Genomic DNA, 16949 nt, shown 5'->3' on the forward strand with positions numbered 1-16949 from the left:
TATCATCAGTTTAATGATTAAAACTGCCATGCAAGTTTGAACAAATTAGAGAGCATTCAAGCAAGTTCGGACCTTGTCAGTAGGTTGTTTGATTGTCGGAAGATTGTGACCTTGTTAATCAGTTGTTTGGTTGTCGGAAGTGTTTGCCCTGTCATTGGGTGTTTGGTTGTTGGAAGGTTGTGACCTTATCAGCCATACTTCTGTTGAATGTGTTAAATACAGTATTGTCTCATAATACTGTATGGTCTAATTTGAAAATGACGCTATGTAGTAATTATCCATGAATTAAATTTGAAATAAATCACTATTTTACCACGTGGATAATACAAAATTAGTTTATTAATTAGGTACACTGACCTAATTGCTAAACTTATTACAAATGTGACGTTTTAGGTTTCTTGCTGGATCCCATCATCATACCATACAGGACTATTAACAGTTCCTCACTCAGGCTTGTTTAACTAAGACTGCTCTGTGTGTTTGTGTTGTCTATTGTATGGTTATTGAATTTAACGATTTAGCTCTTCTGTATTTATTAATGAAAAAGAAAGAAGGTAAGATGAAATGGAGCAAGGAGTAGTTGCTAAAAATAAGTACTCTCTTTCACTGAATTTATTGCAGAAGTTAATAAGCAAGGCTTCCTTGCACCATATAGCTAATAATAATAAGGTGGTTTCATCCATCTTGCGAATGAATGAGTGAATGAAAAATATTTATTTAATATGTTGCAATAATTACCGCTTATCATGTTGGCGTTGTTGTTACTTGTTTTCAGGAGCATTAGCAGCTAAGGCCATATTGCTGCGGGGATCATTCTCTGACCTTTTCGCATCCTCTGTATTTGGTAGTCAGGGGTTCGAACCCCGGTCTAATCAAGAAGCGTGTGCTACGCACCGCTGCTCCTGCCCACCTGGCTACAGAGGCACCCATGTCAGTGTAATTACCGTTCGTTTAATCTAAAAAAATACCTAAACAGATAATATTACCTGTTTAGATAATATGAAAAAATATTCTGTATCTGAAAAAAATATTTTTTTCAGATAATACTGAAAAAAAAAAAATCTGTATCGCCTTATGAACGTTCAGCTGCAACCTTATGATTCTTAGTTGTAAGTTTCTACAAGAAGAAAGTTTGAGAACCCAAAATTTTCTGCCGTGATATCACCACAAGAACTGGGAGAAATAATTCGGAAAACATGTTGAGCGATCATTAAATTTTGATGTCGATAGCTTATCGCATCCTGCATCGAGGTAAACATATTAGAAAACGTCCGCGGTTGGCTACTAGGCGTGCATAGCCAATTATCATCATTAGCCATATGGTGCAAAGAAGCCTGAGGCTTTTGCTGAAACCAGCCAAAACAAAAATTTCTGAGTTACCCTGAGAGAGAGAGAGAGAGAGAGAGAGAGAGAGAGAGAGAGAGAGAGAGAGAGAAAGTAGAAGGGAATCATCAAGAAAGAGAAGAATGATGATATTCAGCTCAGGACCCTGGGTGTGCCAAGCCCATACTCATTACCTTTTAAATTCTGTACAGTTTTTAGCTTTAATAGCCTTTACGCCTATTTTTAGCTTTAATACCCTTTACGCTTCACCCCCCCCCCCTTTCAAAATCGTCATCTTGATTACCAATGCAATATACAGTCAGTGATCACTGAATTACGACCACCTACTTATTACCATGTTGGGCCAGCGTTCGCACGGATAACATCCATTATTCGCCTAGGCATTGACTCCACTAGATGTCTAAAGAAGTCTGTAGAAATCTGCAGCCATGCTGTCTGCAGGGCTTTTCACAGTGTCGGAAAAGATGACGATTGCGAGTCTATACGCCTCACTTCCCGTTTCAAAACATCCAACAGGTGTGTAATGGATTGAGGTCAGGTTAATTTGGATGCTAATCAAGATGGGTGATATCTTCAATGTGTTCCTCGAACCACTCGTGCACCGATGACACGGAACATTATCGTCTTGGAAGATCCCGTTACTGTTCGGGAAAAAAATGCAATGTGCCAGGGTGCGCATGGTCTCTTGAGATCTGCCGGTAGACAGCACCAGTGAAACGTTGGTCCATACATACCAGTGTCATAGTTCTTGCCAGCAAAACATGCTCATATTAAGCAACTACCGCCACCAGCATGGATAGTGGGCACCATGCACGAATGGTCGATGGACTCATGTTGCTTGCGCCTCACACTAAGGCGTCCGTCAGCATGTTGCACCAGGTGTTTGGTCTCATCTGACCAGCACACTCATTTCCAGTACTCCAGTGTCCACCAGCTTGTTTTTGATACCATAATATTCGTCGTCCACGATGAGCAGCGGTGAGACGAGGGTGGCTCTTTGGTCGTCTAGTGTGGAACCCCATATACTTCTGAGTGTGAGGTGCATCGTCATTTGGGATTGTTCTTGCATTCCCCATACTGTATTGCGATGTTAAGTGTCGCTCAGTGACCTACTTGAGCCCTTACCCTGCACCCTTCGCTCACCACGAACATCCGCCTTGCGTAATCCTTTACAGTTCTGTCTGAGGGAGGTGGTTTGACATTATCTGTACGCCTTAATCACAGTGGGTCATGAGCAACCGACAAGACGTGCAGCTTCTGACATGGAAGCACTCGGCGTACGTGCTCCCACAATCATGCCCTTTTGAAACTGTGATATCTTTACTATATCCAATAACTGCTACTTTATCGCTTTGACTTGAATGACCAGATTCCATTTCGGATGGGGTAGTCACAATTCAGTTATCACTGAGTGTATATGTTACATACTCTGCTGTACATTTATACATGTACAGCTTATACTCATAACCATGCATGTTGCCTTTCTTCGAGATAAAGATAAGCCCTTTTCAGTTGCATGTGAATTAATAAATCCAAATTTATTATTTTGGTTATTTTATTTTGATTTCAGTATACTCCTTTTCTTATTTAATACAGCTGCATCTTCCAGAGACTTACAGTGTTGTTTACTCTGTTTACATTATAGTACGTTTGTTCAGAATCAATTCAACTTTCGTCCTTTTTTGCCACCAATTTCAATTCATTTAACAGATTTTTTGAAATGGAGGGCCACGACTTTCAGAGCCATAAAGTATACTTTTTTGTAAAAAATGATTCATTTAATTTATTGTATCAAATAATCGCTATTTAAATTCAGTCGATATTCGATATTTAAATTTAAATCGTACTTAAATTTAAACGATATTCGATATTAAATTCAATCGATATTCGATATTTAAATTTAATCAAGGTATTATTCATTTAAATTCAATAAATCTAGTCAGTTTTCGCACATACAATTATGTCACTCGTATCTTAAAACAAAAAAGTCTTTTTAAGGTAAAATGCTTAAAAGATATTCAAGTTTCCTTCCAATTTCTGTCCTATATCTGCCATTGATGCATACAGATGTATAATAAAACCTGTAGTGCAATACTGACTTTTCCTTATTTATTGACTTAAATGAAAATTTTATATGACTACAGTTAGCATTTTCTAATGCACACATGAATGTTTGTGTTGCATGTCATATTCTTCAGAAAGGTAATTCTACGGTCAAAATGATGCTTTATGTATTAAAAGGCTCAATATACATAAATACAAAAATCAGTATGCATAAATTTAATACTTGACCTATTTTATATCCATTTTTCATGTAGTAAACAAAGAATGATTTTAGGAGATATATGAACACTACAAAGGAGTAGGAAAAAATAAATAGGGTATTAGTTTCAAAGCCCGAAGTTATTTTACACTTTCATTCTCTCTTTCTCTCTCTCTCTCTCTCTCTCCTCCGACATTATTTTATTATTGTGTGTGTTATTTAGCAGCAGTTACAAATTCATTACGGTTACAAAAATTCAGTACCAATTTATAATATTTCGGCTCTGCTATCGCAGCTTGAACTGTCGCACTTCTTGTTTTTTTTCCTTTCTTCTTCTTCTTGGATTTTTCCGTTGTATCAACAGTTATCCTCGACCTAACTTTTTTTTTTTTAATAATTTAATTTTGTTCCTCCAGTCTTTTCTGTCCTCCCAGTCTCCATTCTTCAATTTCCTCTTTTCCATAGCCGCCTTCACTCCCTCCATCCAAGTGTCTTCCTCTCCTTTTCCTTCTGGGGGATGTCCATTCCATTGCTTTTTTAGGTAATCGCTCTTCCCCCATTCTCATAACATGTCCATACCATTCTGTTCTGTTTTGTCGATGATGTTAATTTGAGCGTCCATTGCTTTTCATATGTCTTCAGTCCTAACTCTTTCTAGTTTAGATTTTCAGGCTGATCTTCTGCAAATCTCGACAGCTGGCAATTTCCTTTATAGTCCAAATCTCAGATCCACATAGTAAGATACTCTGAAAAAATTGCATTATATAGGTTGGGTTTTGGGAGAATGTTATTGCTCCAAAATATTGGATTCAACATTCCCATTAATTCGCCTTATAATCTTATCTTCAGATGGGCCATCCATTTGCACAATAGCTCCTAAATATTTAAACTGCTTCACATTTTTTATCTCTGCCCCATTTACACTCAAAATGTCCCCTGTTGAATTCATATATTCCGTCTTATTAAAAATTACTGTAAAACCCCATTCTCTATATCGTTCCAATAGTTTTCTTTTTTCTGATTTAACAAATGCAGAAAGTAAAGATTTCCCATTCACTTCCTAAAACTTGTGGCAGTCACGCCTTGTTATCTTGTTGGCACGTTTGGTGATGTTTTCGCGACCTTCTCTTGCTATGTAACGATTACAAATGTACAATGAACTTCTCAAATCTGGGTTGTAAAGCAGGTAAGCAATAAATGTCAACTTGCCTCAGAAGTGGCAGCAGATCTCGTGCTAAATCCATAAAAGAGATGTACTACAGTATTTTAATTGTAGCAGGTCAGACAGTCCAATGAATAAAATACAACGTAGGTCGTTGGCACAAAGGTTATTAGTATTCCTATTGATTACCGGCTACAAAGTTTATTCCCATATATATATTCTAAACCAACCTCGGTAACCCTGTCTACGTGCACCAATAGTTAGCACGTGGGAAGATTTTTCCGTCACGCAGGTGGTATTATACTTTCTGCTATATATGGTAATAAATAAATTTTCTTTTTATACTTTGGGAAGACCATACGGTCAGAGGAGTTCACAAGATAGAGAAAACAGCACGGTATTTAGCAGCCAAGGGCTTGAACCTCGGTCACTCAAATCACGTGTATATATGAAAGTCCTGCTAATATCAAGTAGGGTTTTTCAACCAAACTAATGACTCTTCAAACTTGTACAAAGTTTTTATCGCATCTTATCCACAGATGCGCGGGGCCGAAATTGAAGACTCCTCCCCACTAGTCAATGCTCTTATAGTTTCCGCATGGTTTTAATACCTTTTAATTTCACTGCATCCGTAGCCGAGTGGTCACAGCAGGAGTCCAATAGCACATGCTCTTTGAGTAGACTGAGATTCAAGCCCCTGACTACTAAATACGGTTGATCTGCTAACCGGCACTACACCAGCGTGCCAGATGATGGCCCATTTTCCTTAACAGGAATCATTGAGGAGGCTTCCATCCTGCAGTGGTTGATAATGGCTGAAGTTTACCTTTACCTTTTATTTCACTGTAATAATATAAGGTTTGTCGGTTTATATAGCAGTTCAAAATTACAAGCAAAACCCAGATCTTCGACAAAAAAAAAAAAATACTGAAATTTCAAGGTCCGCAGACCCCAAATTATATCCATTAAGGGGCATTTCCTTCACCGTAGCGAAATTTACTTCAGTTACGTCAATTCAGCTTCGGGGCAGGATATCAGGGAGAAACTCCCCAAGAAAACTGCTAAAAGCAATAGTAAAGTTGCAACAGATGACCCTGACGACGGTTTATCTAACAGACACTAAGCTAATCGCGTCATTAAAGAGGTCCCACATCCTCGGGGCAATCACAACAATACAGGGGCAACGAAGACAAGCTCCAGACAACGGATGTCCTAAATGCCACAGGTACTGGTGGAGTCGGAAACGGTGAAAGCTGGATAGTCACAAATGGCTTCTTCTTCTCGACCCTCCCCCTTTATTTTCCAAACTTGTAACACGCGAGCAATCTGCGAAACGGTAATGCAGTGGAAGCTGACATCACGAAACGACTAACAGGGACAAAAAAAAAAAAAAAAAAAAAGTGGCGGAAATGAAAAGAGAAAGTGCAATCGCTCTCTATTCTAGGAAAGTTGTAACAAAAACTTTTCTAACGAATAATCGTCAATTATAAGCTACCACCTGTATCCGTTTGCTCGGCCAAGGATGTACAATAAATCTATATTGCCCAAATGGTCGATTGCGATCAGCAGGTCGCGGTTGTAGTCTAAATAGACTACAATGCCTCTGTAAATGCAATTGAAATTATTATAAAGATGTTTTACGCGTGATTGATGACCAAGTCCATTAGAGCTTGGATTCCGAATATTTTGACCACTTTTCAACAGTGTCCAAGGATTTGTTGGTTAATTCGTTCAATTCCGGTGATGCGACATTGCTTAGGAGTACATAACCAAAATGGTTAAGCACTCCTGAGAGCTATGCAACGAAAGAAAGGGTAAATTTAAAAGGCTCCCAGGGAAGTAGTTAGCACAATATGGTAGTTTAATCCATATATTACACTGCAATTTCAGGACGCGACACTTAACGTATTTTGGGGAAAGGTATGCAGCAGCTTCAAAGGTATGTCAGTAAGGGATCTAGAGGTAACAGATGAAAGAGTTCCGCTGTGTGGGAAAAACAAGGTACTGAAGTATGGAAGGGGGTGAGTGTAAAGAATAACACCGTGATTGGGTCAGATTTAAATTAGATGGGCGGAGATAAGAAAATGAGAAGAAAATAAATAAGGTTTTCATGCCAAAAGGGAGAGGTTGCTATTGTAATTCGTTGTGGTTGCTTTTGCAGTTCGGGGTTCAGTTTTTGGAATGTCCCGCTATGTAGTGAAGAGTTCTACTATGCACTACAGAGGCTGTTTTAGAAGCGTGTGGGAGGAAGAGAAGTCTCAGTGTTAGGAGAGAGAGACACCATTGAATGAGTTAAGTAAAGTGGTACCTGTCTTGTCCAGTTACTCCTTAAGCAGTAACGGATTATTAGGGAAGGTTTAACTTATCTATCGTCTGGCATGTTCCTATAATTGAAGATGATCCGGACAGCTGAGTAACAGGCCAGTCGATAGTGCAGGGTACTATCTGACTGGCCTGTTACTCAGCTGCATTGGTGTGGTGCATCCAGTGCACCTCCCCCCCACTGTACCTTATATAGATGCATATTTTTGACCATATATATGGTAATTTATTAGATTTGTATATATTACAGCTGTACTTATTTTTCTGACCTCTTTCGAGTATTTCTTTATTTTACTAAACATTTTTTAGCCGCTTTGCACTTTAAGATGCATAATACACATATTCAGTTACTGTTATGTGAATTATACTTTATATATATCGGGTACTCTTATTGTCAAAATAAAAAAAAAAAAAAACGAAAAAAAACTGCATACCTCACACAGGAATTCTAGTGAAGTTTAAAAATCCGAATAAAAAAATTATACTATAAAAAAAGCGTAATTTTAGAACATAAAAGAATTTTTTTGAACTTAAAAGACACTTTTAAATTAAATGATCATATCATTTACACGAATTACACGAAAAAAAAAAAAAAAAAAGCAATTCTTTCAAATCCTTTTAAATTTTTAGGAGATTCCAAAAATGGAAGTTTCCCCTGTAAACATGACGCTTATGTTGAATTGGTTTCAAAACAAATATGAAAACGTGAAATCATATACAGGAATTTTTTTCCTAGTAGAGAACAGGAGGTGATTATCCCTTTGTATAAAGCAATGGTCAGGCTACGCTTTGAGTACTGCGTACAGGTCTGGAGACCTCATTTTAGGAAGGATGTTGAGTTGCTTGAGCTTGTACAGAGAAGGGCAACAAGATTGGGGAGGGGAACGAAGGGGTTCTCTTACCAACAAAGGCTTAAGTTCTGAAAATTGCAGCGGCTGGAGAGGCACCTGCGAGGTGATCTGATTGAGGTGTATAAGGCCTTGAATGGGTTGAACACACTGAATTCTGATGGGATTCTTCCACTTGAAGAAGATTATCAACCTGAGGGAGCATAAATTCAAATTAAGAAAAGACAGTTGTAGAATAGATGTGCGGCAATTTGCTTTTAGCCAGCGGGTGGTTAATTGCTGGAACAAACTTCCATCTATCGTTGTGGAAATTGATAGCTTAAATAAATTCAAGGAGGAACTGGACAAACTTTTAGAGGGAATGGATGTGTGAAATTGTTTTTTTTTTTTTTTTCTGGCTGATGCTACATAAGCTAGTACGCTTGCTTTATTGCATCACATGGCGCCATTACTACTACTACAAAGGTCTAGATCATTTTCTACTAATTTATTAAAAAAAAAAAAAAAAGAAAAGAAAAAGTAAACTGTCCAGCAAATCATCTTTCCCTCACTGAAGGTGTAAGCCATGTGTTAACCAGCCACTTGGAGTAGTTTAAGACAAAGAGAATGTTTCCAGAAACTATTCCGTCAGAATGTTATGAAAATGAAACTGATAGAGAGCAAATGTCACTGACTGGCTACATTTCTTCTATTCACAGATTCTAAATTAATGAATAGGATAAAACTTGAATCTTTGAAGTCTGTACAATGAGCAAGTTTGCCCATTGTGTAGTATAAAGTGTCGTAGGAACTAACCGCAACCGACCACACTATTTTCTAATACTGTAGGGAACATGAGTACAATCACCTGTGACCAGTTGTTTGTTGTATTTCACTGACATATTTGTTCATTTGCATGGCAATTATAAGGTGGAGTGTTCCAAAAATTTTTCTGAATGTACTCCACTATATACATTAGGCGAGACTGTTATTTACCCCAGGTTTGAAGCCCAAACTTGATTAGGGTCATCGAACTTATTTTGTAACCGCGCCTAACCAGTTCAAAGTTACCCAAAGGTGACCATCCTTATGTATGAGGTGTTCCTTATCTAGTATGGAACGACGCCTCACTTTCTTTCTCGTGTATTTTGATCACTCCCTATCTGTAAATTACCTTTTATCGGATATCTTCTTGTATCTTCACCAACTAATTTTCATATTCTTACCAAATTTCTTCAATAACACTTTATCATTTGGAAAGGTATTGACTTATATATTACAGAAGGTCAAAAGTTAAATTTATATGGCTATTAAATAAATTTCAATGATCGGTTGAACAGGGTTGGTTGGTTAGTGTTCAAATGCTAATACCAAAGGAATTACGTATTGTCAGGGGCAAACAAATGAACTATTGAACAGAAATAGAACAAACAAGTAGGTAAAGTGCCTGACTAGCAACCCAAAGGTAAGTGTAAGTGTGTGTTGTTGTCTTACGGCACCAGGGGTTTCCCCCATCTCCGCGTTGCTTTCATTGTGGTGAACCAGTTCACTGGGAAATGCCAGAGATTTAAAAGTGTGTGGGAATTGTTCATGTGTTGTGTTCTGTACCGTTGTTCATCTGGTCATTTAGCCGTTGGACCCCTATTGAGGCCCAACGTTGTCCCACTTACGCCCCGTGGAGGCAGACCAGGAACCCAGTAGCTGTAGATTCACTCTGGCAGGTCCTGCCGCTTAATTTCCTGGGATTTCGGCGGCTAGGACCTTAAAAAAAAAAAAAAAAAAAAAAAATAATAATAATAATAAAAAACAAATAAAAAAAATATATATATAAGTAAATAAAAAATCTGTGCTGGGGTAATGTCGCTTTGGTTTGCTAGGCCGAGTTTTGGGCGTAAGGTAATTTTATCATATTAAGTTTTTGACGTGTGGGGCTTTCGCGGGTTCGATTCCTGCCTCGGGCTTGGATCACAGTAAAATGCAAAAACTTTGGGAGGTGCATTATGGCCATAGAAGCTGATGCGCTAACAAGGAGAAGAAGAAGCTCACGCTGCACTCAGAGGCGGCTCATTGGTAGGCACCGCAGAACTGCTGCACCCCCATCTTTTTAAATCTAAATATAATACCGTCAACGAAGTTATATGAAATTTCGTGAAGAACAACGCAATGAATATTTTCATTAACAGGTCCCGCATATAGTATACTCATCCTCTATTTCCAAACATCGTTTCAATAATAAACGAATAAAAACCCGAAATCGTTTTCAACTTTGAAGTTTAACTGTAGGTGGAACTGTGCGCTACACAGTTCCATATTTTGGCCCCAGTGGTTGAGTCAATGCCTAATTGGCAGGTTGCCAATACACATTTTTTTAGAAGTGACAAAATGAGTCAAAGGAACTTCGGAGCGAGCAGTGCCGATTTGCACCAAACTTGGATGAAAAAGTTATTACTCTATTTTCAAAAAATAAAAACCGAAGAATGGATTTTATTTTTAAATAAAATTTCGAGATTACCCAAGTTTGTTAATGGTGAGTATCCAGTTACTGTTTTGTAGTATTTTTAACTTGCTTATTATTACATATATGTCTACATGTCTTATTACCAACACAATTTAAAGTAACTTTATCCTTTGGGAAGATATTGACTTATATACTACCGAAGGTCAAAAGTTAAATTTCGATCATCAACTGGTAATGATCCTGCTGAGGAATGAATATTTTGCATCGACATTCAAGTACCCTGAGAGAGAGAGAGAGAGAGAGAGAGAGAGAGAGAGAGAGAGAGAGAGGGGGGGGGGGGAAGGCAGAAAGGAATCACCAAGAAAGAGAAGAATGATGATATCCAGCTCTAGCGACTGTTCTCGAAACTAGAAGAATCGAACTGAGGGTCGCTCGGTCATTTGAGGTGGTTTATAATTTATTATAGTTGAAACTTGAGTCACATTAAATGACGTGATTCGCAGTCAAAATGTTAAAATAGAAGGGGGTAAAACATTTAACCCTTTTTTAGCAAAATCCGGAATAAAAGTGCCTAGGGCCTACAAATACCAAAATCCAGCCCTGGTCCAGTGGGAGTCCATGGAGTTTGAATAAAATTGATAAGTTATGGAATCTTCGCAAGATTTTTCCGGAATGGAAAAACAAATTGGCTAGGAGACAATTTAAATTCCGTCCTGCAATAATATTTCCAGAAGTTTGCCTAGGTTGGTTAAAAGAGGAACTGGCCTGTACGATTTGATATAAATGGAAAGTTTGCCAGGTATGAATTTAAGAAGAGCAGCCTTCTGGCACCGAGAGAACTCCTTCAGCGAGACATTTATTATATAATATTGGGAGTAAACTCTATATATTGTATCTATGTATACACTGCTCTGCCATTAATATTCGGACACTTGCAAAAAAAAAAAAAAAAAAAGAAGCTTTTATTGTATCATTTAATATTTTGTGCTGAAACCTTTTTCTTTTATGACTGCCTTCAATCTTCGCGGCATACTCTCAACCAGCTTTTTATAAATATCAGGTGATATGTTCCTCCAATCGGCCTTTAACGCAGCCATCAGTTCGGCCTTGTTTTTTGGGCGATATCGACGTGTTCTTTGGAACCCGACGATCCAATACAACCCAAAGGTGCTCGATAGGGTTCAGATCGGCACTCTGGGCTGGCAAATCCAACTTTTCCACACTCATGTCCTCAAACCACTTTGTTACGACCCGAGCAGTATGTCATGGCGCGTGTCATAGGCCTTCCCCGAAATATTGCCATAATGTTGGAAGTGCATAATTGTCCAGGCTATCCTGGTATTACACAACATTCATGGTTTTGTCGATAACGACTAATGGGCCCAAGCCAAATCATGACACTGCTTCCATCAAACTTCATTGTTGGGAAGATATAATCAGGAAGGAACTCTTCCCCTGGCATTCACCCACCCAGGAACCGCCATCAGACTGGTAGAGCGGAACCTCAACTCGTCTATCCATAGGGCTGTTTTCCACTGCTCTACAGTCCAGGATTCCCGCTCTTTACATCATGTTAATCGGTGTCTAGCATTTGTTGAGGTGATCAATGGCTTGTGAACAGCTGCACTACCATTGTAACACATCATGAAGTGTCCTTCGCATTGTACTAGTGCTGGAATTAGTCCCAATACTCTCACAGAAGGTTTGTGTGACTTGTAACAATGGCAAATTACGATTTGTGCGCACGGTTCTTCGCAGAATTCTCTTGTCCCATTCTGTTAGTTTTTGGGGTTTACCAGGCCGTTTTTTGGCAGATTCACTTCCATTTACATATGATGTTCACATAGGGATCCCCAGAGTGACTACGATGTCTCGTACGGAACGCTTGTTTGTGTGGCATCTACTATCATTCCACGTTGGACGTCCACCACCACGGTTTGGGCCAGATCCAGTAGTATGGACTCGTATTATCAGCCCAAGTGAGAAACTCACGAAACCTGACTTCCCCCACCTTTGGTGGCCCAAGCCAGATGGGGGGGGGGTAAGAATGTGACAACCAAAACTTACCCATAACTATTTGTAACCCGTAACGGAGAAAATCATGGTCTTCAGACCTCCTATTTATTAAAAAAAAAAAAAAAAAAAAAAAGGAGAAACAGAAGATTTAAAATGAATTGGCCGCACGACCAGAAAGTCTTCCCTTGATTGTTAAAACTAAATCTGTCACATAAGGACGTCTGTAAACGTCACGATTTCGCATTGACGAAGGAGGTCTTCATATCGAATAAAACAATATAGTAAATCCACGAACATATTCGAGTTAGTCAGAGATCGTCTGTTACCATTAACCACTAGAAATAGTGAATTGCCTATTTGAAGCTCTACGCGTGAAAACATCGTTTGCAAGAACTTGTAATGCATTCAAAGTTTGTTCATCTTGAACAAAACCTCGATTCCTGACCTAAAGCAATACTCCCAACATTGACCATTAATCTTTCTCTAAAATCACTATAACAATCATAAAGAATATGACTCCAATCTTCTAAACACATCGACAGAAATCTGTATTAGACAACCGAAATTGGAAAAGTTTCGCGTTTAAAGAACCATGTCCAGCAAGTAAATAAGACAAATGCCTTATATTCCCATAGAGAACCATCTCTAGTTCTTCTTATTCAAGAAGAAAGTAACGTCCGGAAAGAATGCTCTGGTAACCAGGCCTTTAGTAGTCGTGTTCCACCTAGTTTGCCAAATATTAATCAGTTCATTAAAACTCTAGTAAAGACAACCCTAAACTCGATTAGAATTTGGTTAACTTGGCTGCAAGGTACAGAAAAATAAAATGCTTTTAAGTGTTACTGTGCAGCTGAGAATTTTTATGAGAAATTTTTATTTATTTTTAATATGCATAAAAATAATAAAATAATTTTTTTGCGTATCAATAAATAAAATTTAAAATATCGTATTTTTATTTTAAACAAATAAATAGCGCTAACTGACACCTTCCCTGAGTCCATAGATAGGCATCTGGTGGAAGAACCCCTGCTACTCATCTGCCACTGTGCTGATTACAAGTTTGAGCACTTTTGTAATCACCTCAGCGCCCGAATATGTTGGAAAAGAAGCCTTGAGTGCAATTTTTGAATAAACTTTCCAAAAACTTTATTTTTATAATTAATTTTCTTGCTTGTGTCGCCAAATATTTGTATTCCTAGCCATGTGCCGTCTACTTATTTTCTTTGATGAGTGATTAATAAACTGATATTTATTATTATTTAATACTTTTCTAATTCGAACACTGGTCTCACATATGTTCTTTTTCTAGTAAGAAACGTAGTTCGATTTTGAGAAATCCAGTTAGCTGTGCCTCACAAATATACTAACAAAATATGCTGATTGATAAAATCTGGAATTAAAGTTTCGTTTCTATATAGTGCAATCTATTTCGTTAATGCTGCTTTACATGGATAACCAAAAACCAGATATCGTTGCTGCCTATTCTGACGAACTAATGGCGATTTGTGATTGGCTGAAAACTTGTTAGCAAGACCACGTGGTTCTAACTGTGATACCGCTACCCATACAAAGGTAAAGAGCAACATCATAGCAACCTGTTCGTGTAATAGTTGGTGTGTGTGTTAGTGCTTGTTTTTGTGTCCGGAGGGTCAACTTTCTGTTATCGTTTAAAATTATAGTTTATAATTTTATATTCTCAGGGATGGTTGCGAAGTTGAAGGAATGACTTAAGGAAGAAATTCTTATTTTAACGAAATAAAAAAAAAAAAAAAAAAAATCGGTGAGTAACAAGTTATATTATCAATAGTAACTTTTGCCAGTGAAATTTCATGTTGAAAACGAGTTGTATTTGGGAAAAGGTTGTGATTAATTTTCTGTTGGGTCGAGATTCAGAAACGGGTACCCCTTACAGACTGCTAGCGATGACAGGTGGGCACCTGAACGTTTGGAAGTTGCGCCAACTTTTCCTTCAGCTGCTAACTTTGAATGTTTTCAGTGAGCACATTTCTGAGTACTGTATTTACATTGGCTTCATTGTGCCTTTGATTAGTTTGTTCATTTGTTTGATTTGGAAAATTTTTATCGGTGGTGTTGTTCCCTAGAATAACTTTAAGGTCAATATATTAGTTTCTAATATATGAGAGAGCTTGTTTAGCTGGAAAAGAATTTCCGCAAAAGTTAGTTGATCTGAACCAGCTTCTCAGTTACTCGTTTTTAATTTTCAAATTGATCTTTGATGCAGTTACAGATATTTGCATATAAATATTAGTGATATTATAACACAATTGACGTAGGGCACAGTGTATTAACTAGGAAGATGTCCCGTAAACAATTTTAAATAAATATACCCCAATTAACAATTCGCTAATTTGCACTTTTTTTTTTCTTTCTAAAAATAAAAGATCAGTAACATTAATTGTCAGGGTATTTCCCGAATTATCCATTTGAGAAATAAATTGGTAACTGATCAGTATTTATAACATTTCAAATATTTTAAAATTTAAGTTTATAAATAAAATAAGTGTTTGTACTCCGGTTTCCTTATTATTATTATTATTATTATTATTATTATTATTATTAATGGCCATATGGTACAAGGAAGCCTGAGGCTTATGCTGCACCAGCCAAAAAAAAAAGAAAAAAAAAAAAAAAAATCCCAAGTTACCCCCTGAGAGAGAGAGAGAGAGAGAGAGAGAGAGAGAGAGAGAGAGAGAGAGAGAGAGAGAGAGAAGTAGAAAGGAATCACCAAGAAAGAGAAGAATGATGATATCCAGCTCAGGACCCTAGGTTTGCCAAGCCCATAGTGACTAATGGAGCTACGGAGATAGTTTTAAAAACAGTAGTACTGAAAAATAAATAACACAAAAATTAAATTTTTTTTGAATGAACTAGTTTATAATCAGATGGAAAATTTTCCATCTAGTTTATTAGATGATGCGCAACAAACGTCTTCTCGTTATTTCAGCTTTTATTTTATTAATTTTTTTTTCCCCTGCAGAGAAGACTTGTTGAGTTTATCACACAGTATTGGTAAATGAACTGTTTGACAGATGTGAAAGTCGATTTAATGCACATGAGTTCTTTATAAAGAGGCCTAAAGCTGAATAATATTACTCTTCTCAACCAGTGGTATGGCCCTGGGGCACAAGGAAGAAAGCATGGTTACTTCAGTACCAACTTAGTAGCTAAAGTAAATATACATCGTCCAAACTTTCTGAGATAAGTGGGGAGGGGGGGGACGAGAAACACTCCCAAAAATATATTAGATTAATTATCCTCCCACTGCATAGGGGAATTTATTAATCAGTGGATAACTTTATCATAGATATCTAAATAAATATTAATCTTAATTTGTTGATTTTTGTGTGAAGTTTGTCCCAACGCCACTTTAATTTTCAAGTAGCTCAATACCCAACCTCTACAACTCCTTGTGGTGATGGAGGGCGCTCATTTATGAGATATCAGTGCATTACATAACTCGTTTTTTATAATAAAAACAGTTTGTAAGCTTAAAAGGAAAAGGGTGCATTATGCACTGGCATTGCTGGTAGTGAAAAAGCAGTGACAGTTTATATATATAAATATAAATGGATTTTTAATGTAACTCTTTAAAAGAAAAGTTTTTAAAGAGTCATGCAGAAAAGAGGTAAACAGTAGATGAAATGGTTTGGTGAAAGCAAAATTAATAAATAAGGTATGACAGATGCACTTACAAGTGCAAAGCAGCATTAAAAGGATGCAAGAGTATATGTAATTTGTATTAATATTAAATTGAGTAAGTATAAATGGATGTGAAAGTTACACAAGGTGTCAGTAACTACAAGGGTGAGGAAAGTAGAAAAAGAATAGTAGATTAGTGAAAGATGATAGAATGTTAATATCCTACTACTCTTCTTTTTCTACTTTCCTCACCCTTGTAGTTACTGACACCTTGTGTAACTTTCACATCCATTTATACTTACTCAATTTAATTTAATATTTTATTTAATAATAAAAAAATAGAAAGCTTTAGATATTAATTACCAGTCCTATGTAGTTATTTTGCACTTAACTTCACAGATCTAGATTTGGCCCAGTTTGGAAAATTTTTAAATTATAATTTAAAAAATATTTGTACTTCATCACTAATTTAAAATATAGCATATAATTAAAATCTCTTAAATATAATATTATTATGATGTAATGAAATCACATCATAATATTATATTTAAGCACTTGCTTAAATATAACATTTAAATTAAATAAACTATTTAAATTATAATTAAAGTAATTATATATACTAATTATTTAAATTATATTTAAAGTACTTGCTCTGATTGCTTCTGAAATTAAGTAATTTGTGATAGAGCTGGACTCTGGGCATCTTTGCAAGTAATAAAAATCATTAGATTTCTGAATGACAAGAATTCATGGCCACTTGTTTACAGATTAAACACCACTGAACAGTATAACTTCTTATTTAATATACTTTGATACACTTTTTTTAATTTATTCAGGGTTTTTTTTAATTAGGAAAACAATGTTAGATGACAAACAAACTGCTTTGGAGTTGTTCAG

Source organism: Mastigoproctus giganteus, chromosome 3 (genome assembly GCF_048544385.1).
Source record: "Mastigoproctus giganteus isolate SK-2022 chromosome 3, ASM4854438v1, whole genome shotgun sequence".
NCBI lineage: Eukaryota > Metazoa > Arthropoda > Arachnida > Uropygi > Thelyphonidae > Mastigoproctus > Mastigoproctus giganteus.